Source organism: Falco peregrinus, chromosome 9 (genome assembly GCF_023634155.1).
Source record: "Falco peregrinus isolate bFalPer1 chromosome 9, bFalPer1.pri, whole genome shotgun sequence".
Lineage (NCBI taxonomy): Eukaryota > Metazoa > Chordata > Aves > Falconiformes > Falconidae > Falco > Falco peregrinus.
In genome coordinates, this window is record NC_073729.1 from 31,238,022 (window position 1) to 31,259,176 (window position 21,155).

The 21,155-nt window shown below is 58.1% G+C and overlaps 1 long non-coding RNA gene across 1 annotated transcript; it reads right to left on the reverse strand.

Moving 5' to 3' along the window:
• Nucleotides 1–16,641: 16,641 nt before the first annotated feature.
• On the reverse strand, nucleotides 16,642–20,133 carry LOC129785160 (uncharacterized). The gene is made up of 2 exons (XR_008748785.1): nucleotides 20,016–20,133; nucleotides 16,642–18,788 (listed from the first exon to the last, which is right to left on the reverse strand). It is a non-coding gene; the product is annotated as an uncharacterized LOC129785160 (long non-coding RNA).
• Between the last annotated feature and the right edge of the window lie 1,022 nt (nucleotides 20,134–21,155).

Consider the following 21,155-nt stretch of genomic DNA (forward strand, 5'->3'; position numbering starts at 1 on the left):
TGGCTTGCAGCAGCGCTACATATGCAATTTTTTTATTTACGCCCACAATCAGTTTATAATCTCTGGCCAAAACTTCATCTCCTGTATATGGGAAGATTTGGCCCGCGGAGAGACGTTAACTCGAAGGCGAGTGGGAAATATGAAAGGGCCCTCTATGTGGAGAGCAATTCAGTTCGTCTCCAGTACACAACTGTGGTTTTTCCATCCCTCTGGGTTTCTGCTCAGAGACGTCTCCGCGTCGCGAGCTCTGCCCGGGCTGCAGTGAGTGCTGCCTGCGGTTGGGCAGCCGTGGCTGGGGCGAGCCGACAGTGCAGCACCGACGCCAGCAGCACCGAGCCACGCTCCCACCGCCGCAACGCTCGCTCCCAGGGGTTTATAGGGCGAGGGGGACAGGGTGCATCAGAGCCACGGCTGTGCCTTTGCACCAAGGCAAAGCTGGGGTCTGTGCTCTTTGGTTTTTCAGCCCTGGGATGCTGAGCATCCATTTGGGAGCGCTGCCATGTTCTGTGGCTGGAGGAGATGGACCTGGCCCGGATCTGAGTGGTCCTGGTGGACCAGTTCTGTGTTGGGAAAGCACGAGATCCGGCAGCCCCAGCTGGACCCTGGCCACCCAGGGAGCGCCCTGGGATGCTGGGCTCCCTCTTGGCCCTGGAAATGTGGGGTGCGGGCAGCATGCTGCCTGCCTGCCAGTTTGGCATTAAATTCCCAGGGAGTTAATGAAAAAATTTAAAAAATGCGGCTTGCTGTGAAACTCAGAAGACTGAATAGGGGGGCTGAAAGAGGCTGCTGGTGTGCAATTGATCCACTGATTCAGCCACCCCTCCGGAGGATGGAGGAAAATCCTCTGGCTATGGAACTGCCGAGCACTTGGTAGCCCGGCGGTGGCCCTGGCGGCATCAAGTGGGGCAACCAGCCTGGCCCCAGCTCCGTGTGCCGAGGCAAGTGCTGCTCTCACACATGTAGCGAAGGTGTGGGGCCTCAGCTCATAGCCTGGTGGCTGCCCCCACCCCTGTCCCGGCAAAACTTAATTGTTTTCTGCAAAAAAAAAAAAAAAAATCATTTGGGGAATAGATGGAAAAAGGAGATAGCGTCAGGCAGTCATGGCCTGTTCTCCACCTGTTGTTATTTTGGTCTGGCCCAATCAACCTGCTAGCCAGGCTGGAGCCAGAGACCATCTGGAAAAACTGCCGTGTTTGTAAAACTGACATGGAGCAGCACCCCAGGGCCCTGACCTCCCACACAAATCTGGAAATGATTAAAATGGCCCTGGCTGCCTTCGCGGCGCAGAGCTGCCTGCGGAGAGCAGCCCACCGACTGCATTTGGAGTTCTCATCAGCGGGGCTGGGAACGCGCGCCCTCCTCCCGGCACCCTGCCCTGCCCGGAGCCCCGCCGGCAGCGCTGTGGGGGATGCGCTGGGGAGCGGAATGCTGCTGCCACAGAATGTGCCAGTTCCCCACTCCGAGCTGCCTCGCTTGGCTGGGAACCCACATCCCAGCCTGGGTGATGGGCACCCACCCCCTGCTGGGGCAGCCAACCCATCCCTCCCTGCCCTGGCTCCAGCAGCCGTAGGCATCTATCCCTCCATCTGCAGTGGTCCTCTATTTTTATGGCTAGCTGGAATTAAAAGGTGAAATAGTATCGGTGAGTCCGATTTCAGCGGGAATTAGAAAGCGAACCTCAGCGCCAAAAGCAGTGAGCGCAAACCCCAGCAAGCTGGCTGCGAGCTTCGGTGAGCTCCTTCTACAAGCACAGTTAGATGAATGCACTGCACAGCTCCAAGTCACTGCTGTGGGACGGGAACCACGTCCCGCCCTTCCCCGGGAGCAGAAAGGTGCTGGCAAGGCTTTGGGTTGGGCTCCAGGTTTGGAAAAAGCTTCCCCAAAGGGCTGCCCTCCCCTCTGTGCTGCTCTCAAACCTCCCACCTCCGGGACATTGCTTATCAAAGCAGCTCTGTGTCCTCCGCGTAGCAAAGGGTAAGCGACACCACGGCCAAAATTCAAGCCACATTGGACCTTGCTGACCCACACTGGCCAGGGGACATTTGGCTGTTTTCAGCCTTGCCTCGCCTACTGGACAGCGGTTTAATTAGAGAGGTGTGAATAATGAATTATCCATGACTCTGAGCCATCCATGGAAAATTCAAATCAACCTGCTTTTTAGTTTACAAGACGTCAGCGAACTATCTGCCAAGAGAAAGCAGGGGGAGAAAGAAAAGCCAGACTGTGTCTTGGTGGGGGCTGAGGAGCGGGTGGAGGCTGAAGAGTGGGTTGGAGGTGATGCTGTGTGGCGCAGCCCCGAGCCTGGCTGCTGCTGGCTGCTGCTGCGTGGGGAAAAGGGATGCTCGGCCCCTTGGTGTGTGAGCCAGGGCTGGAGCTGCTGGGCCGGCATGGTGGGTGCTCCCCACTCCCACCCCACTCCCCACCGGCCGGCGAGGGGCTGGGTGGGCAGGGTGGTGAGTGCAGCCATGGCCAGCAGCTGGTGGGGACGGCGGGTCCTTCTACATGGGGTCCCATTCCCAAGGTTCCCTCCACTCCCACGGGAGCAGGTGAAGCACTGGTCCTGGCACAGGGGTAAAGCTGGCTCTTGTCCCCCCTCTGGGGGTCCTGCTGGGGCCGGGGGTCGCGGCTAGAACCCTGGTACAGACAGGGAGCAAGGGCGGGGAGAGGCCCCGTCTGCAGCTCTCAATGGGGTGGACCCAAACCCTTCCTGCAAATGGGGCTGCTGAGATTTATAGTGACAGCTTTGGTAAACGCTTGCCTCACCCTGGCACAAGGGGACTTAATCCCTGAAAGGGCCCCGGCCTTGGGCCTGGAGGAGCCCTTTTTGCTGTGTTTGCCTTCATCCCTCCTCTGGTTTACCTGCGTGGCCGCACTAAGCTCTGACCCTGAGTTTGCTGCCGCCGCTATTGTTCCCTGCCTTATCGAGGAGGATGATGGAGCCAGGGACGGGAGCAGGAGAGGCCGGCTGGGCTGCAGAGCCTGGCTGGGGACAGGAGGGAGCTTGAACTTGGCACGGCCGCTGCCAGGCTCAGGTGGGCAGGATGCTCCAGGCAAGGCTTCCCGGCACCGCACCTCTTCCCACCAGGTCCAGCAGTGACCTGGCTGTGATGGTGGCATCTCCTTCCCTCCTCCCCAGCCTGCCCTGCAGCGATGCTTGCCCTGTTCCTGTGTGCAGGGCAGGGAAGCTGGGAAAGGCACAGCTCCTGCACCCCTCCCAGTGCAGGCGGGACTTCTGATGGAAAAGTGTGAAAAAACTTTCAGCCTGAATTTCAGACACTTTAATCGGCTGCTGATAACGAGGGGGAGCCCCACACCGCTGTCAGGGCCAAAGGCTTTGAAACGGGCAGAAAACAGACCTGTCACGTCTTTTGTCCGGGGCCAGCTCTGCTCATTGATCTCTCTATCAGATGAGTAAACCGATACATATTAACCCGGAGCCAAAGCAAACATATTCTGAGTGTTGAAGAAGTTCAGATAAGTCCTTTTCTCCCCGCAAGAAGCTGGATCTGAAACCCTGGATGGGGGGAGCCAAGTGGTCCCAGACCAGTTCCTGGCGCAGGCTCGCGGCTGCGTGTGCCTCAGTTTCCCCTGCCCTGGGGAGGGGATGGGACCCTCTGCCGTGGGTTTGTCCTGGGGGAATCCAGTCCCCACCCTGGAGCCTGCCGGCTGCCATCACTCATCTGCCCCAGGGGACGTGCGCTGTGGGAGCATGCCAGCCCTCCCATCATCAGCCCCCTCCACTCATTAAGATTATTAAATTAACCCCCCCCAAGTTTGTAAAAGGAAGGGCCAGTGGCTGATAAAGCCTTGTGAAAGGACGGATGATAACAGCAGGTAGTACTGCAGATAAACCCTCCTGCCACCCCCAGCAGCAGCGTGGGGCTCCCCCTGTACGCCGGCACACACTCACCTGCCGCTGCCAGCTCCCACTGCAGACTGCGGGTACCACAAGGGATCATCGACCCCCCATTAGGCTATAGCCTCTTCTAAAATGAGGATTAAAACCTGTTACACAAAAAGATTGTGGAAGTCAGTTGGGAGGTTTAGTACTTGAGAACATAGAAAAGACCTGTGGCTGGGTCTGTTACTGGCCGTGGCCAGCAGGCACCTTGGCCGTGGCGCTGGGACTGACCTAAGAGCATCACCTGGGATTGTGGGGGCATTTCTGGGGTGCTGGCACCCACCTGCCTGGGCAGTCAGAAGTGAAATGCTTCACCAGGACACGGAGCATTTTGGTGCTTTTTCCCTGGGAGAGAGTCAAAATGACTCATGCTGATGGGGGTTTTTGGTACAATGATGTCCGTGCCTGATTTTTTAATACATTTCAAAGTTTCATTTCCACATGATTGTCTTGGTAAATTTTGCTCCTATTTTTATATTAAGAACTGTGCTAGATATGTCTACTTCCAATTTTCTGTTAAATGGTGTGCTAAATACATTGTGAATGCAATATATTCAATGGAGTTAGTCATTTGGATGGTGTAAAATTCGATTTTATATAAATTGCAGTCTAGGAATGAGAAGGAGGGTGCATCGCTGGGGTGCCACGTGGAGACCTCATCCCCTCCACCATCCCCTCCACTATTCCCATCGCTGGCTAGCCCTGTCCCCATTCCCCCCACCATGGGGGCTGAAGGCAAATGAAGAAGGTGGTTGTGGTGCTTCATTAAGGATGGAGGGGGGGGAAGAGAAGGGAAGTGACTCGCCTCTGTCACCACCAGGCTGTGTGTCACCAGGGAAGCTGGCAAGCCATCCATGACTGGCCCTGTAACCCAGCACGGCGTTTAGGCCGAGCAAATCAAGCTGAGACATCCACGAGCTGAATAGAGACACCGCTCTGCTATGGGTGGGTGGGAAGCTCTGAGGTGAGGGGGGCTGGTAAGCGGGATGGCTGCTGACACCAGGTTTGAGCTGCACCTTGCAAAGGCTGGGCAGGAACCAGAGGAAACCGTGACAGCCGTGCCCAGAGCGGGGAGAGGAAGCTGGGGCAGCCCCAGCACCGCGACCTTTCCTCCCTCTGGGAACTTGCTGCCTCAGCAGGAAATGCTTGGGGCTCTCCGGCCGGTGGGCTCCTGCGCCCCACCACTGCTGCCAGCTGTGGGAGCCTGGTGGGCCCTGGGAAAAGGTTTGGAGAAGCCCCGGCCACGGGCATCCTCTGCAGCGGCTTTGGAGAAGAGGGATGGCTTTGCTGCAGAGCTCACGGGCAGTGGCTGCAGCACCCACACATGGAGTCATTTGATTTCTCACATTGGTAAAAGAAAAGGGATCTGGAGTGAGCCTCGGTGCAGAACAACCCACCCTGTGGGTCAGACTAGCTCTTACATCCCACAGCGGGGTTTTCTGGCTTCTGAGTCCCGGTAACTAACATTTAGCCTTTTTTAAGTGGTAAGGAAGTTACTTGGGAAATTAAGGCAAAGGATGGGAAAAGCTGACATTGACTCCTGGTTTCTGTTCTCCATCCACACTGTGATGCATTTCTGGGGAAAAGCAGCATCCCACTCAGAGTGTGGAGCTGCTGGCCCCACTGCAGGCGCCCAGACAGCCCATGGGGCTGCTCTGCATCCCCCAGCCCCTGCCTGCTCCCGAGTTAGAAGTGGGCATGAAATACAGGGCTGCCAAAAGGACAGAGCCTGGCTCAGCTGGCAGAGCCCACTGTGGGCAGGGGGAAATCCTGGGCTTGAACACTGCAGAGCAAAGCTCAGCCCCAGCTGTGGTGGACAGCATGGGGCAGGGATGGAAAGCACACTGTGAAATCTATGTGCTCCCCACCAACTATAAAACAAAATGCTTGCTCAAGGAACAGCCCATGCTCGCTCAAAACTCAGCCCAGGTGAGTCTGTAATGGGATCCAGGTTTCCGCTGAGTGTGGCTTGAGGTTGCCAGAAGTTCAAGCCAGGCAGGAGTTCAGATTGGTGATGAAACCCTCAGGTCTGGGGGCTGCAAGTAGCCCCCGAGCACAGGGACTCCGCTGCCTCCACTTGCCTTCCTCTAGGGATCACCTTGGAAAGGGTTCTGGTTAGCGTGGCACTGCTGCCGTTAACAGCGACGGGAGGGGGAGGTGGCTCAATGGCAGCAGGATCAGTCCCCGTAGGTGAAATCCCAGGAGGAGCACCGGCATGCACGCAGCAGAGGACACCCTGCATAGGAAACAGGAGCCTGTTCCGGTGAGGAAACAGTGCGAATGCTATTTACTTGCAGAGTTTTGTTTTCATTAACTCCGGCATGAGTCAAACCCTTCCTGCCAGCATTTTGCCCGGCACGGTGCCTCCGGCTGGCACAGCCGCTTTGCGAGCGCTCCTTTTCTTGGTGGCTGAAAGCCGCGCGATGGGGCGGGCGCAGGAAGGCAGAACAATGTGGCCGGTGGCCCCGGTGCAGGTGCTGGCCGGCCCGGCAGAGCCGTGTGCTGCTGGCAATTGTGCCACCCACACAGATGTGTCCGTGAGCTGCCTGAGCTGTGCCTCCGCGGGGGCTTTCCAGCGAGGCCCGGCGAGCTGCAGCCATGAATCATGGGCTGGCCGGGAAGCGGGGAGAAACACAGTGATGATGGTGGGGGGCACCAGGAGGTCAGGGGGGCTGCAGCAGCCCCCCACAGGGAGCTGGGGGCCATGTCCGTGCTGGGAACGGCTGCCTGGAGGGTGATTAGGGCTCATTTTACAGGTGGCATTGGGAGGAGACCCCAGGGCCAAGCCCTTCACACCTTCGCTGCCGTGGGTAGTGTGGTGCGATGAGTTGGAGCCAGCCAGCTCGTATCCTGTCTCCTGCGGCCAGCCGGGAGGGAGGCAAGGGGCGAGGGTAAGAATAGCACGGCCGTCCTTCCCAGCGCCCCGGCCCGTGGCCAGGGATTTCCTGAGCAAGGCAGTGCCCCCGGGGATGCGGCACCGTGGCTGTCCTGGCCACACACCGGCTGGCTGCTGGCACCTGCAGCATCCCGTGCACCTTGGTGCCAGGGAGCTGCTCCTCCTTCTGTCCCATCCAAAAGCGAGAGCGGGTGGTGACCAGCTGCAGGTGTTGCAGGTGGCAATGGCGACCATTCCCGGGGTACCAAGGAGCACAGCGGGGGAGAGGGTCCAGCCTGAGCTGCCACAGGACCATTCCAGCTCCGAGCCATTTCAGCTGAGGGAAGGGCCCCTTAGGGGGGAAGAAATGGGGACTTTGAAACCAGGCTGGTGGCAGCCATCAGAGATGCCTTGGCAGGAACGTGTGCAGGTTTCCTCACTGGTTCACTTCCCCCTAGAGATGCTCCAGCATGGGTGAAAGCAAACCAAAGTTGTAAATGGCTTTTACTTCTCCAGCTGAGAGAGACAGCCCCCGCTGTGCCCTTGCCCACACCCTGCCCTTCCCCTACAGACACTGGGACGCTACACCCACCAGATACTACACCCCTACCCAGCCACTCACAACAACGTGTCTGAGAGAATCACAGCCGCTGCAAACCGCAGAGCCCTGTGGACCAGAGGTCTTTGTGTGAGAAGCAGCCAGTTCCCTGCTGCTTCCTCTGCCCTGCTGCCTGTGACCCACCGCGTCCTCCGGGCCCAGAGCCGGCCCAGGCAGGAAACAGGTGGGATAAATATTTGTGCAAACCAGAGTGAAATTTCCCTTGAAGGCCGTGCAATGTGTTTCCCTTGCAGTGGTTATGAATGGGAAGGTAACAGCCGGTGCAGCGGCAGGTGCTGCCAGGGTGGTGTGGAACCAGAGCTGCCGCCTTCCCAGGGAAAGTGAGCCCGTTACTCTTACTTCACCAAGAAGGCAGGCTCGGAAAGCTGCTGGAGGCTGCAGAAAAGCAATCCTGGAAAAATTTAGGCATTTAACTGCTATGGCTCAAACCCGAGGCCCATGGGAGCCCGGCAGAGCAGGAGCCAGCACACCCCACCCCAGGAGAGCCAGGGGGCTGCAGGACCAGCACATTGGACCCCACACTGCTGGGACAGAGCAGAAGCTGTTACAATCCCAGCACGACATTTCTGAAGAGCCACGCTTCCCCTTCGCCAGGCTGTTTAAGCAGCACCACCCAGGGCCACATCCCCCTGCAGCACCGCAGGCACAGCCACGGCACAGCCGGTGCCCAGCGCCCGGCGTGAGCGGGTGGACCCGGTGGCAGCACGCTGGGCACGGTCAGCAGCGGCCAGGTGATACCTGTGTGCTGGCGTGGGCTGCTCCCCTGCGGCTGTACCCCTGCCTGCTGGGGGGAGGGGGGCGGGTGTGAGAGCATGAGGGGCTCTGTGGGTCCGGTGCCCTCTGCAACCAAGGTGTCACCGGAAAGGATAAACTGGTGGGGTTGGGGAAGATCCAGAAGGTCTTGCTCTTCCCTTGGAGAACGGTGGTCAGGACTGGACCCTCTGGCCCAGCCACATCAACACAAGGGAAGGGGGAAAATGGTCTGCGGCGATGCTGCTCCTTCTCCCCAAGAACACGCTTTGGTGGGAGCCTGCAGCTGTGGCACCTGCTTCCAGCAGTGTACGGGTCGATTCAGAGGGCTGTCTTCAACCAGAGTTAAAACTGAGCAAGCCTGGGATCTCAGGCAGCTTCGTCTGGCTCATTTCAGAGCTAGGCAGTGGGAAAGGAGTGGGAATTTTCTATCTAAATAAGTGGGCGAGGGGAGCCTGGGCAGCACAGGATACAGGCGTCTCTGAGCTAACACACACTCATTACAACCCCAACATCTGCTCTCTGACCTCTTGAGCTCTGATTGCCGACAAACCTGCTGTGGCTGCCTTCCCCCTCCTGGATTTCCTCCTCCTCCTCCTCCTGCCTGCTGAGACCACAAGCTGGCCGAGGGGCAGGTGGGAGCCATGGGCTCCTGCTCCCCCTCAGCGTTCCAGTAGCTGAGCCCTGTGATTTGGGGGCCGGAGGGTGGGGACAGGCTCCACAAACCAACACAGGTTTCACAATAGTTTGCTTAAGGGCTTGTGACTTACAGGCTCATGCTCAGGTGCTCCAGGGCGGGCAGGGAGCAGCCCCATCCTGGCTGCCCGCAGGAACCCAGTTAACACTGCCCGGGGGAAGGGGGGGGCAGGGCCCTGCATCCCCCTCAGGGCACAGCCGCACTGGGGATGCTGTGGGGGAGCTCGGGGAGCCACCACCATCCCCCTCAGCACCAGCCGCTCAAGCACACTGGACCTGCTAGATCCAGCCACAGCAAAGTGCCGCTCAGCATCCCGCAGCTTGCAATGCCGGGGAGTTTGCGATACACCCAGCAGACACCAGCACGGCTGATGCGATCCTTTCCCTTCCTCTAGCTTTCCCCCTTTTTTCCTGCCTCTCCTTGCCCCCTCCCCCCAAAAGCTCTTTGTCTCGGGGCTCTGCTGAGGAAGCAGACCTTCTGAAAATAAACTCCTTCTGCTTTGATCTGGTTTATGGGCACGCACTGTTTATAGCTCCTTGCGTACGACTTGACACCTTCCCACCTGCAGCCCCAGCAACTGCTTCTTATCACAGCCACTTTGGATATTAACAGGCCGGCAGGGAGGGTGATCTGGAGGTCCCCAAGGCCCCCCCCCCCCCCCCCCCCCCCCCCCCCCCCCAGGCAGGAGGGAGACAGGCTTATGTCCCCCTGCATGTGCTAATTGCATCAAGCCATGTTTATTGGGATGTTTATCTAGACTAGTGATGCTGAGAGGGTTCTCATAGGTTGGATCCACCCCTTCCCCACAGGAATTAGCTCGTTTTGACCTGTGATTTCAGCACAGCCCGGAACAGCATTGGGATCCCATGCCTTCCTTCTGACCTGACAGATATATGCATTTGGGAAGGGGGGCAGGAAAGGCCTGGAAAGCCCCCAATTTGCTTTATTTTGACCTGATGAAGTGTATAGTAAAGCAGGTGTCACCCACCTGGTCTGGGGACTGGAGCCCATGCAGGCACCGCAGCCTGGCTGGGGTCAGCACCAGAGGCCCCAGCTTCCCACTAGGGCCATCACTGTATGATGGGGTGCTGGGCGGTAGGACAGGGCAGACAAGCTCTGCACCGGGATACCGGGGTGGGGGTTGGGGGGGGGGGGGGGGCGGCGTGTTGCTTCGGCTCACCGCAAATCTGAAATTTTGGAAAGGAGCTTTGCTGTGCAGTGTTGGTCCTGCTGTTGTCACTGCTGTGCCACAGCGCACCGGGAAGAGCTGGGTCAGCCGGGTCCCTGGTTGCTGCACACCACATCTTGCTGCAGAGGAGCTGCCAAGCAGCTCTGCTCCCCCAGCACAGGATGGGGGGGGGCAGGCACTGCTGCTTTCTCTGGAGCCCATTCCATGGAGCTTTCTGCTTTACTGCAGCGTCCTGGAAAGGGCCTGAGATGTTGCAATAAAATGAGTCTGTTAATAAACAACGTCAAGTCTGGGCTGCACTTACAATCATCTTTTATCCAGGCTTGCCTTCCAAACATCTGCCCACAGGGCATCTCTGCTGGTAACATGAGTCAGCGGCACGTCCCAAACAGTGCACCCAGGCAAGCCCCCCGCGAGGGTTAGCCCCCCGCTGCTCAGCTGGGCTGGCTTACCTGTACCGGCAGGGACTGGGGACCAGGGGTTTGCACCAGCACTGCCTGAACACCTCAGCTGCCCCATGGGACCCCAATACCCCTCTGCCTGCCACCCTGACCCCAGGGCTGCAGAGGTGACCCCAAGCGCCACATTTCAGCACTGACCCTGCAGGAGTCTGATACCGTGGTCCCTGTCCCCCCCCCCACTACATCCCATGGGTCTCTGGCCACATCCACTCTGCCCAGCCTGGCACATCCAGGGAGCACAGGTGACAGCAAACACCCACTATGGTGCCCAGGTCACTTGTCAAAACGTAAGAGCAGCCCAGGTTTTGGACATCTCCCCTCTAGAAAATGGGGCAGGGGGGAAAGCGAAGCAACCTCAAGGCTCATTCCCAACAGAAAGTCTTGAATTAGATCAGCTTCGCTCCGTTCTTCCACTTTCATTCAGACACTTCTGAAGTATTGCATTTTCACTTTGAACATACAGAATGTTTTTAAGCATATTTAATTAGCTTACATTTCACAGGGAAAGAAATCATTTGGGCTTGGAAAAAATGAGATTTTTGACAACGCTGTAACAGTGGGGGCATATTTTCAAGGAGAGAAATGAAAATAAACCTTTTTTCACCATATTGATGGCAGCTCATAGATAGCTGTCAGTAAGCAGCATTTCTTTAAAACATTCCCCGTTGGCTCCAGTAGCAACACTTACTTCACGCCTCTTGCCACGCGAGAGGAGACGGTCGGTAACACTTGAAATTCCCATTTAAAGCCGATTCAGAGGCATAACAGGGGGGACTCCTTGCCACAAGGTATTTCAGAGGTCGAGCCGTGGGGAGTGAGCCCCACAGCTTGCTGTCAGAGGCAGGTGATGGTTATCAGCCCCCTGGGCCACACCGTGCTCAGGGGAAGGGGCTCAAAGTCACAACCCTGGGCTGGCGTGCCTGGGGGGAGCAGGGGGTCCTGCCCACGGGGCACGGGCTCTGCCAGAGCACCTGCTCCAAGGTCTCGGGACAGGGTTACCTAATCTCCGGGCAGGCTAATGCAAGCAGCGTCTTGCACAAGTGGCTGTTATCAGCATATTTTGAGGCTTAGTGATGGCGCGCAGCGAGGGACAGGGATTGCTCTTGGCTGTTGAGCGCTCCGGGCTGCAGCCAGGCGCCGAGGCTGGGGGAACAGCCTGCACTGTGGCGTTACAAGCCAACAGCTCCAGCGTATGGAGATGCATGGAAAACCGCCCAGAAATCCCAAGGCTTGGCCCAGCATGGGGAATGACTCGCCCTTGGCCTTCTCTCCCCAGCACATTGCCGCCTTCCCAGCGGCCTGCAAGGGCAGGGGATCCCACCACCCTGCAAACCATAATCCGTGCAGCGTGGCAGGGTCCACACCTGGAGCTGCCAGCTGGATGTGCAATCACTGTGTAAAACACCCAGGGGAAGGTCCTGCTGTGCAGCAGCTCCCACACGGGCTCTGCAGCATGCATTTCTGGCCCTTTGCTTCCTGCCCCACCTAGGTGCAAACCAAGCCCTGGGTGAGGGTCCACAGCCAGCTGGGCTGAGCGAGGGTCACTGCCACCTCCCTGGAGGAGCGTTAACCACAACATCCCTGCCCAGCCCAAACCCTCCCTCTCACAGGGAAACCTGCCTGTACTTTCAGGGAGACACTTGCCAAGGCAGCATCATATAGGAGGACTCCAGCTGTGCTTCGTCTATTAAATATCTGGGGGGGAACCCTCTGGGAGCAGCTGCACCAGTGCCATGGGGACCCACAAAGCTGCGTGCACCAGAGGACAAGTTCTGGCCTGACTAAAGGGCTGCAAAGTGGCTGGCGTGCTCCCCCTCACTTTGCTATTAACGTTATCAGGGTAAATCAAGATTGTTTGCTGTGGTTGCAGGATAACACTGCGGGAAGGCCCTCATGCTCCGCCGCAGCACATGCGCACACAGCCTCACAGCACCCACAAGATACAGACCCCGCTGTGAGCTCACCTGGCCCTCCTGGGAGGAATTCAAGAGCAGGTCTAGTCGCAGGGCAGGCAGACATACACTGAAACAAGAGCAACCGGGGGGGTATTTTCGAGGCAGGAGGAGCTGCCCCGACTGTCAGAGCAGGGAGCCCCATGCCTGCCCCAGCCACAGAGCCAGCCCAGCTTCTCAAATGCAGTCACCGTGCTGGCGAACTGGCTGTGAAATAAGGCACGGGTTTAGTTTCTAAGCATCACCCATGAACCCTAAACAACTACAAGAGAAGAGCAAAGCAAAGCAAAGCAGCTCTGGTTACAGAGCCTCCTGAGGGCACACCATCACAGGTAGTGGAGGAGTGCCCATATCCAGGGCTTTTCGGGCAGCTCCCAGGCTCTGGAGCATGCAGAGCAGGACTGAGCAGCATGCCCATCTCCTACAGGGTGTGCAGCAAAGAGGTTAGCTGTATGTCCCCATCAACCACAGTTTGGTGCAGAGGAACCTCTCCCTTCTCCTCCCCAGCCCCATGTTTGGGTGGCGAGGGCCAGGGGAGCATTTCAGTGGCCACGTGCATGGGGGAACAGGGTTTGGCCATGCCCCCCAGCGCCTCCATCCTTTCCCCCCCCCCCAGGTTGTCAGCGTCGAGGTCTTCATGGCCAGGAGCGGCCGTGCCCGGCTGTGAGCTAGTCACACACTATCAATCACCATTGAGCCACACAGTGCCTCCCACCCCGAGAGCTTCTTGAAAGAAACTCCTAATTTTCAACACCTACTTAAGGCTCTTTGGGCTGCGCTGCTGCCAGCAGACGTGAGCTCATGCTGATGCTCGCAGGCATGTGCTGCCCTGCTCCAAGGCTTACGCCCACAGCAAAACATCTCCTCCAGCTCCTCACTGCACAAGCAGGCAAGCACCATCTGAAAGGCAAGAGGTGGGCTTACAGGTGAGCCCCCCACTGCCTGTGTGGAACCCCAGACTTTATGGTTTTAAATAGGAAAGGCTTAAAGGGACCTGGCTCCTCCTTTGTGCTCAGTTGAGTGTATCTTCATGGTTCACTTGAAGATGCAGGTATCAGCGGGTGTCCCCTAACCAGCGGGAGCCCAGGAGACACCCAGTGTTTGCATTCCCTGCTGACACAGGGACAGCCCTAGGCCTTGCAACATCACCCAGTTCATAACTCACCAGCACAGGGACCGGGAGGAAGTTTCATGCAGCATGTCCCCAGAGCGGTCCTGCTGCCCTGGGACACCTGTGCTGCAGCATGGTCCTTCAGAGACTGCTCCTGCCTGCCCCAGGGGCAGCCAAGACCTTCCCTCCCCAGGTGATGCCTATCGGGCAGAGCCAGAGGAAGGTCCTATTTCAGTGGGAAGCTAAAAGGCAGATGGCTTTCAGCTGCTCCTGTGCCAGGGTGTGAGTAACCAAGCCTCGGAACTCCTGCTAAAGGGTCACTGTGCTTAACCACCACCCACCTAGAGGCATCGTCAGCTGCAGGCAGCGTGGAACACTGGGATGCGCTTGTCACCAAGGGGGGGGTCCTCTGGGCATGCAGAAACCAGGTGGGTGGCACCCAAAGGGAGGTTCATCCCAGCCCCGGGCACTCAGCCCAGCATGTAGGCTGTAAGGCAGGAGAAGTCCAGTCCTGCTCTGCCACTGGTGCCTACCACGGCTGGCCGGTCCCTTTCCCCAGCACCCTGGGATGGATGAGCACGGTCAGGATGAGTGGACGGCTCTCTTGGTTTCTCACCAGCTCTTGGCTACCACAAATGTTTTCTTCTGGCTAACCACAGCCCTGGCCACATGTGAAGGTCCCAGACCCTGGGGGAAGAAAGCCTTTGGTGATTTCCTCCTGCTTCATGCAAGCTGGGCTCCTGTGAAGCCACATGAAAGAGCCGGGAGGAGGAGAGGGCACAGGAAAGGTCCTGAGAAGAAAAAAAAATTTGCACCCTGAAAATGGGCCCTGTTGTCAGCCCCAAATAGTGCTGCCCAGTCAGAGATGCCAAGTTGTCTTAAATCTCCTGGGCAAGAGATGTCCTGTGTGCATGGCTGCTGAGCAGCCTTGATGTACAGGTTTCCAGGACATTTATGATGTGTGAAACAGAAGAGGTGTCTGATAACAAACACACATCTGGGGTGAGGTCCCTTATGGGGCTACACCCTACAGAGTCACCGCATGCCCCAGAAGAAAGGCAGGAGCTGGGTGGCTGCTCAGCATCACAGGACAGACCAAGGCTAGGTGGGATAAAGGGGTTAAAAATCCAGGAAAAAGCTGCAAATGGATTTCACAGATGGCCCTTTAGCCACAACTGCAAACCTTCACAGGTTGCACTCTCTGGTTGTGTGTGTCCCTGGATGCTGGTGCTACCCCATGGGTGCTGGGGCTGGTGGCTGACTGGCTCTTGGGTACCCTTGTCCCCTCCGGCACCCCCAGGAGACAGCGTGGGACACAGGCTGGGACACAGCAGTGGGGCATTGGTTTCAGCAGGAGGCATGGAAAAAAAGAAAGATGAGGTCACTGCAAAGCAGTCGTGTAGGATGTGATACAGGAGAGGAATGGGGCGTACAGAGGAACAAGGAGCTATTGTAACTTTGCAAAGCAGGGGAAAAACCAGCTGTGGGGATGGCAGGTCACCTCCTGCTCATACCAGACGTTTGGAGGGTTAATTTGTGTGAGGTCACATGTAACGGGTCTAGAAGAGAAGCACATAGAAGGAGGTGGTGGAGGTCTGGTGGGATGCTGTGGCGAAGGTCAGGTGGGATGCTGTGGCAGAGGCACGGACATGGCTTTTCTCTCCATTGCACCAGCTCTGCCATGGGAAAATACAACAGGTCCTGCTGCAGCCAGCTCAGGTACAGTGAAACAGCTGGAGAACACCTGGCTGAGTGCTGGGAATGCCTCTTGTTCGGATCTGCCCTGTTTGTTGTCCTCCCGGCCCCTGGGGCATTCAATGGGACAATGGGATGGGCTGGTCAGAGCCTATGGGGCATCTCTGAGCGGTGGCAGGGGCTGGAGCTGGCTCTTGGGGACAAAGCCAAGAGCCTTTGCCTCACCCCACCACCACCGAGCCTCCCAATTTTTTTAGCTGTGGCATGGCCTGCCCAGTTGGCAGTGGGTGGCACAGAGGACGCCAGTGGGGCCATTACCCTGGGATGCGCAGGAGGTGCCCATTGCTCCGGCTGGGACCATGCACTGACCTGAGGCTCCAGCCCCAGTGCAGCCCCCTTCCCTCCCTCTGTCTCAGCACCATTGGAGCCCCCCCAGCCCTCACGGCCCCATGGCCCCAGCCCTGGCCAGCCCTGTGGTGGCATGGGGCGGCCGCCACGGCGGTGCTGCAGACTTTCTGTCTGCACGGGGACTTCCCGTCCCCGCACGCCGCTGCCGGCGCGAAACCAAAGACCGGCTTGTTCGGCTGCCTCAGCCGCCTCCGCGCTGACTGCCCTGCTCTGTTCCCGCTAGGAATAATATACCCAGAGCTCTGAGCATAAATTGAGTTTCCCAGAGCCAGGCTGGTGGAGAGACTTTAATGGGAAGGAAAATAAACTGTGTACTCGGCATGCGGGGAGAGGTGTGGTGCTGGCAGAGGGGCACTGGGAAAAAGCTCCTCTTGGTTGCTGGTTTTTTTTTTTCTTGACTTGTTTGCTGAGGGAGCACACATATGCATGCCCTCCTGTGCAATTTGTTTGATTCCCAGGATGCCAAGGAAAAGAGGCATTTTAAAGTAGCTGGTTGAGACCTCTGGGGCCTCTGATCTGCCAAAGCACATCGGTGGCTCAACACCGAGCCCAGCCCTCAGAGGAGGCTTTTGCTTCAGAAGCTGCTTCTTTCCCCCCCCATTTCTCTTCTCAGAACCGAGCTGCAGGGCTGCAAAGAGGCTACCGTGTCACAGGCACCGAGGAGGGATGTTGCCATGCCGGGAGGGTGGCAGCGTGTTTCTGATTTCTCAGCACAATGCTGCGATTCAGGGACTTGGGAAAGCGCGTGAGTCATGCTGTGAACTTCCCCAGCCAGTCACTGCTGGAAAACACGCTCGCATCTGCTCAGCCACCCTCAGAATGCCTCCTGCTCAGGAATAATCCCCACCACTTCTCCCCTTCCCACCCGCTCCTGGTGTCCACTGGGGCTGTTCCCAGGAATATCAGCAGGTCAGGGACAAGGGTGCGAGGGGAGTGGTGAGAGCATCCAAGGAGGGAGAAACAGCAAAGAATTTGGATGCAGGAGAAGAAAAGTGCCTGAGTTTAATTGCTTGGCTGTGCATAGTGCAACCTTGGGTGCTTTTGAGGCTGCTGAGACTCACACCCCCCATGTCCCCCCTGGCAGAGGAGGCTCTATTGACTGAACTCTGGGGCTACACCTATTTATGTTTACGAAGCCTTTGAAGTCCTTGGGGAGAAGAGCAGAGCCTTTGGATGTGCCTGTGACTCAGGAAAATCCACCCCCTCTGTGACCAATAATTATCCTGAGTGGAGGCATCCCCCCACCCATGGGCAGCCCTGGGCAACAGGAGGGACACAGACGGGCTTCCCCGGGGCCACGTTGGGGCTGGGAAAAGTCCACAGGTTCAGGAAACAGTGTTGTTTCTCTTTGAACATGTTCACTGTCAGCTTTCGCCAAATGTCAGAAATACAAATGGGAAGTGAAATCCCACTTTTATAAAAATATTTGCTTTGAGCTGTAAGGAGGCTTATTAAGGGAAAGGGCAGGCCTGTGTTTCTTCTCAGTGCAATGCTCCACTCATCTTGCTCCCCATGAAGGCAGCCTCCCCATGCCCTGATGTATCCCCAGGGCCACATGCTGATGGCAATGTCCCATCTGTGTCCCCCTGCTTCTACAAAATCCAGCTGAGCCAGGACAGGCAGCCGTGGGGGTCCTGGGAATCAACCCCAACACAGCTTGGGGCAAGCCATTGCTCGGTGGGGTGAATGGTGAAAGCCCAGCTGGCTGCTCGGGGGCACGGGGAGGTGCCCCCCATCCCACATCCAGCTTCCTCTGAGGAGAGCCGTCCCGCGGCGCCGGTGCCTCTGTCTGTGCTGTATCCTGCTGAGTAACGCCGGTCCACAGCCATACATGGGGAAGAGCTGGGTAAGAGGCTTTCTCCTGTCAGACCTCTCCTCACTCAGTAAATAACATTCCTGCTAATGCTGGTATGTAGAAAACTTTCCAGCTCTCCAGCTAACGTCAGCGTCACAGCTCCATCGCCTGCCCCAGCCCGCAGGGTGTGTGCTCCCTGTGGGGCGAGGGGCGCAGCCTGGACGGCCATGGGGTGCTGTGGGGTCCCCGCTGGCCCACCACTCCCAGCTCTGTCTGCACAGGTGGCATTTTATTTTGGGGGAAATACAAATCTCTCAGACAACTTGTGGTTCCCTGAGCCCCATCGGGGTTGAGGAGGGGATGGATGCCTGTGAAGCGATGCAATCTTCAGTGACTAATGCACCAGCAAAAAGCCTCGGCTTGCATTAGCTCCCCATCCCAGGCTGTGCAGCCACCTCCTGCTGAACCCTGGCTCCTCTGCCTCTGCCGCAGCAGCTCCCGGGGTTACTCACAGATGAGAAAGAGCCCAGGAGAAGAGGCAGTGGGTGCAGGCAGGGACCCAAGTGCCGGCACATCATGACCCCGTGTCCCTGCCCAGCCCCGCTCCGTGCAGCCTGTGGGTGACTCAGGAATGATGCCCTCCCTCCTGCCCAGCCCGAGCTCAGGCTCATTCCCTTTGTGTCCAGGCAGAGGGGCACGTTGGGGAAGGTGGCAGGGGCTTCCCTGTGCCGCCCCCCCCCAGCCTCTGCCTGCCACCACCTGCAGCCATCCTGGCATCAGGCACTGGTGTGGGCACTGTCATAGCTCTGCTGCAGTGGCCCGCTGTCACTGCCACTGTCACTGCAGGTGGCATTTGCCTTTGCTGCTCTGTGCTTCAGCGGCTGTGGTAGATAACATCCATCTAACATGGGGCTGCCGCAACACCCTCCGGGGTTACCCCAGGATGCTCTTTGCACCGAGCTGTGGCACTGGGCTGCTGCTGAGGTCTGATTTCACTTGCTAATTAAGGCAGCGATCTCTACACTCTCAGAAAAAGAAGGTTTAGATTTGTCCAAGAATTGCTTGGGTCAATTTAGTGTGTTAATGTAAAGAGCGATCCATTCTCCGAGGACCTCTTGAGGACCTGACAAGAGCCAGCTCGGGTTTGGCAGGCAGGGCTGCGTGGGGTTGCCCACCTTGTGCGTGAACTAACCAGCGTGGGGGAAGCTACATACTGACCCAGGCCCATGGTGGTGGTGAAGATGGTCTTGGCAGGTGGAACTGGGCTATAAAGTCCATGCAGGTTTCATCCATGAGTATCCTGAAAGCTTTTGGGTTTTGGTTCCAGGTTTAGTCCTGCTTGGGATGAAAGCACGCACAAAAGCAAAGCTTTGGGCTGTTTCCAAATGCCCAGTGCTGAGCATCTGGGCTGGGCTGGTCCTCGGGAGTGGGTGCCAGGGCTCCCCTCCCTGCTGCTGGCAACCATGGCCCTGGCCTTTCCCAGCCCCTCCTCGAGCCACCACCGCACGCCGGGGCCCCCTCCCCACAGCTGCCCCTCGGCTGCAAAGCCAGCACCCTTGGCAATTTGGGAAAGTCCCAGCCACTGGCACGGATTCTGTCCCAGCTCACGTGCTCCCACAGCGCTGCTTCCCGGTGCTGCTCCCTGCAGGGCCCACCCGCTGGGAGCCGGGAGGGGAATTTTTGCTCTTTGTCCCTCAGCAGCTGTGTGTCCCCCTGCGAGGGCACGGCATGCTGGCCACCTCTCCGCTTGCCAGGCTGCCAGCACGTGCCGCCCAGGGAAATTGCACCCTTTTCCCAAATGGACACAATGAGGCTCCTGGTTCATTTTACAGCCTCAGAGGGAACTCCAGGCTGGAGAGGGCTGGGGGATGAGCCCAGGTGTGGCTGGATCACAGCCCTGCATCCTTGGAAGAGGGGCCTGGCTATTCCCGCTGCAGATCCAGGCGGAGAGATTAAAAGGGGTGCTGGTAGCCTGGGACAGCCGATGTGCTTCATGCTCTCACCCAGTGCCAAGGTGCGGCCTCCCCGTGGGGCGCAGAGGTGGCCCCGCCATCCACCCAAGCCCTCCCTGGCTGCTCGGCAGAGGAAGCGTGTGCTGAGGGCTGCTGGGGACAGGCCGTTTCCTCCCCTGGGTTTTTCCTTCTCTTTCTGTGCCCTATTTAGGTATGTAAAGATCCGTGGAGGAAAACTTGGCCGGCATGAGGCAGGGGCCGTGTGGAGCTGTGGGTCCTGGTGTGAGGCTGGCAGGGCTTTCCTCCCTAGCATGGCGCCCTGCTGCCGTGCTCCCCTCTCCCTTCGGCCAAGGATGCTGCCATGCATCCCCACAGTGGGTCCAACCCTGCACCAGCCCCAGGGCCATGGAGCATCCCTGGCTCTGCGCTTCGAGCTCCCTTTGTGCTTCCTGCAGTGGGAAGAGGCTGGATCCCGGCACAGCGGCCAGGCTGTGCTCCCTCCTGATATGCCTGTGCAAAGTCAGCAGTGCTTTAGCAGTGGGTATCTGGCCCTCCCCGCATGCCTCCCTGCCAGCTTCTCCATGAGTAATGACACAAACGTGCTTCTCACCCTGTCCCCGGCACTGGGCTGCTCACCGGGGCGCTCATGGGCTCCGCTCTCTCTTCCCCGTCTCTGTTTAACATCAGAGCAGCTCCCGTCCGTCTCGCCTGTCTCTCTTCTCTTCTCCCCACAGCACAGCTTCCAGATGGTGTTAAATGCCCAAAAGGAGAAGCGAGCCAGGCAGGCAGGCTGTAGGCAGATTTGAGGTCAGGCAGCCTCCCTGGCATGGCACCACAAGTGCCAGCCTGGCCCCACGTCCCCACAGAGGTGACAATAAGCACCTTTGCTAGCTGGGAAGCGCTAAGAGCTAATCCTGCCCCCGAGTGCCAGGAAACCACCTGCAGACTCACAGAGAGGGTGAAAAGTACCGATGGGCTCCCCTGAACACAGGGAGCACCAAGGGGGACCGGAGTGGCATCCAACTCAGTGGCACCCACTGTCACCTCCAGTGCTGGCGGGCAATCAGCCATGTCCTGCCCTGCTGTGCCAGAGAACGGCTGGCTCCGCTCGCAGGGATCCCGACAGCTCAGCCCCAGCCAGGCAGCTGGTGGGTAACACTCAGCTTGAAATTGGATGGAGGACTTGGCTGACAAACAGGGGCTCCTCCAGGATGGGACTGGAGGCGAGGACCCTGCGCTGCCTGCATGCTCCCATCCCGCTGCCAGGCGTTAGAGGGCAGATGTTACAGCTGTGGGCATGACAGCTCGACACATGGATGGTGAGATCCTGGAAACTTTGCACTGGCAACCTAATTGCTCGTTTGCTGTGGGTCTCCACGGTGAAATATTTGTCTTAAAAGCAGCCCCTGGAGCTGCAGAGCTGTTCTGAGGTACACTGGGCTGTTCACACTTGAGAGGTGGGAGCAGCACTGGGTTTCCATTGCTGGGGGCAATGGAATAATTCGGACAGAGCAATGCAGCTGGCAAGGGGTGGCTGTGAGCTGCCGGACCCTGCTGAGGCATTGCCCACATGGGGAGGCTTCGCGGCTGGGGAGTGGGTTCCTGCCAAGCTGTAGTTACAACGAAGGGAAATGAAAATAAAAGCATGGTATTTCCAACCACCTCCTAACATGCCCAAAAATGTGGTGGGACGGCTGTCTCCGTCAGCATGCCTATGGAGCCTGCCCTGCTCTCTGAGCCCAGCCTGGAG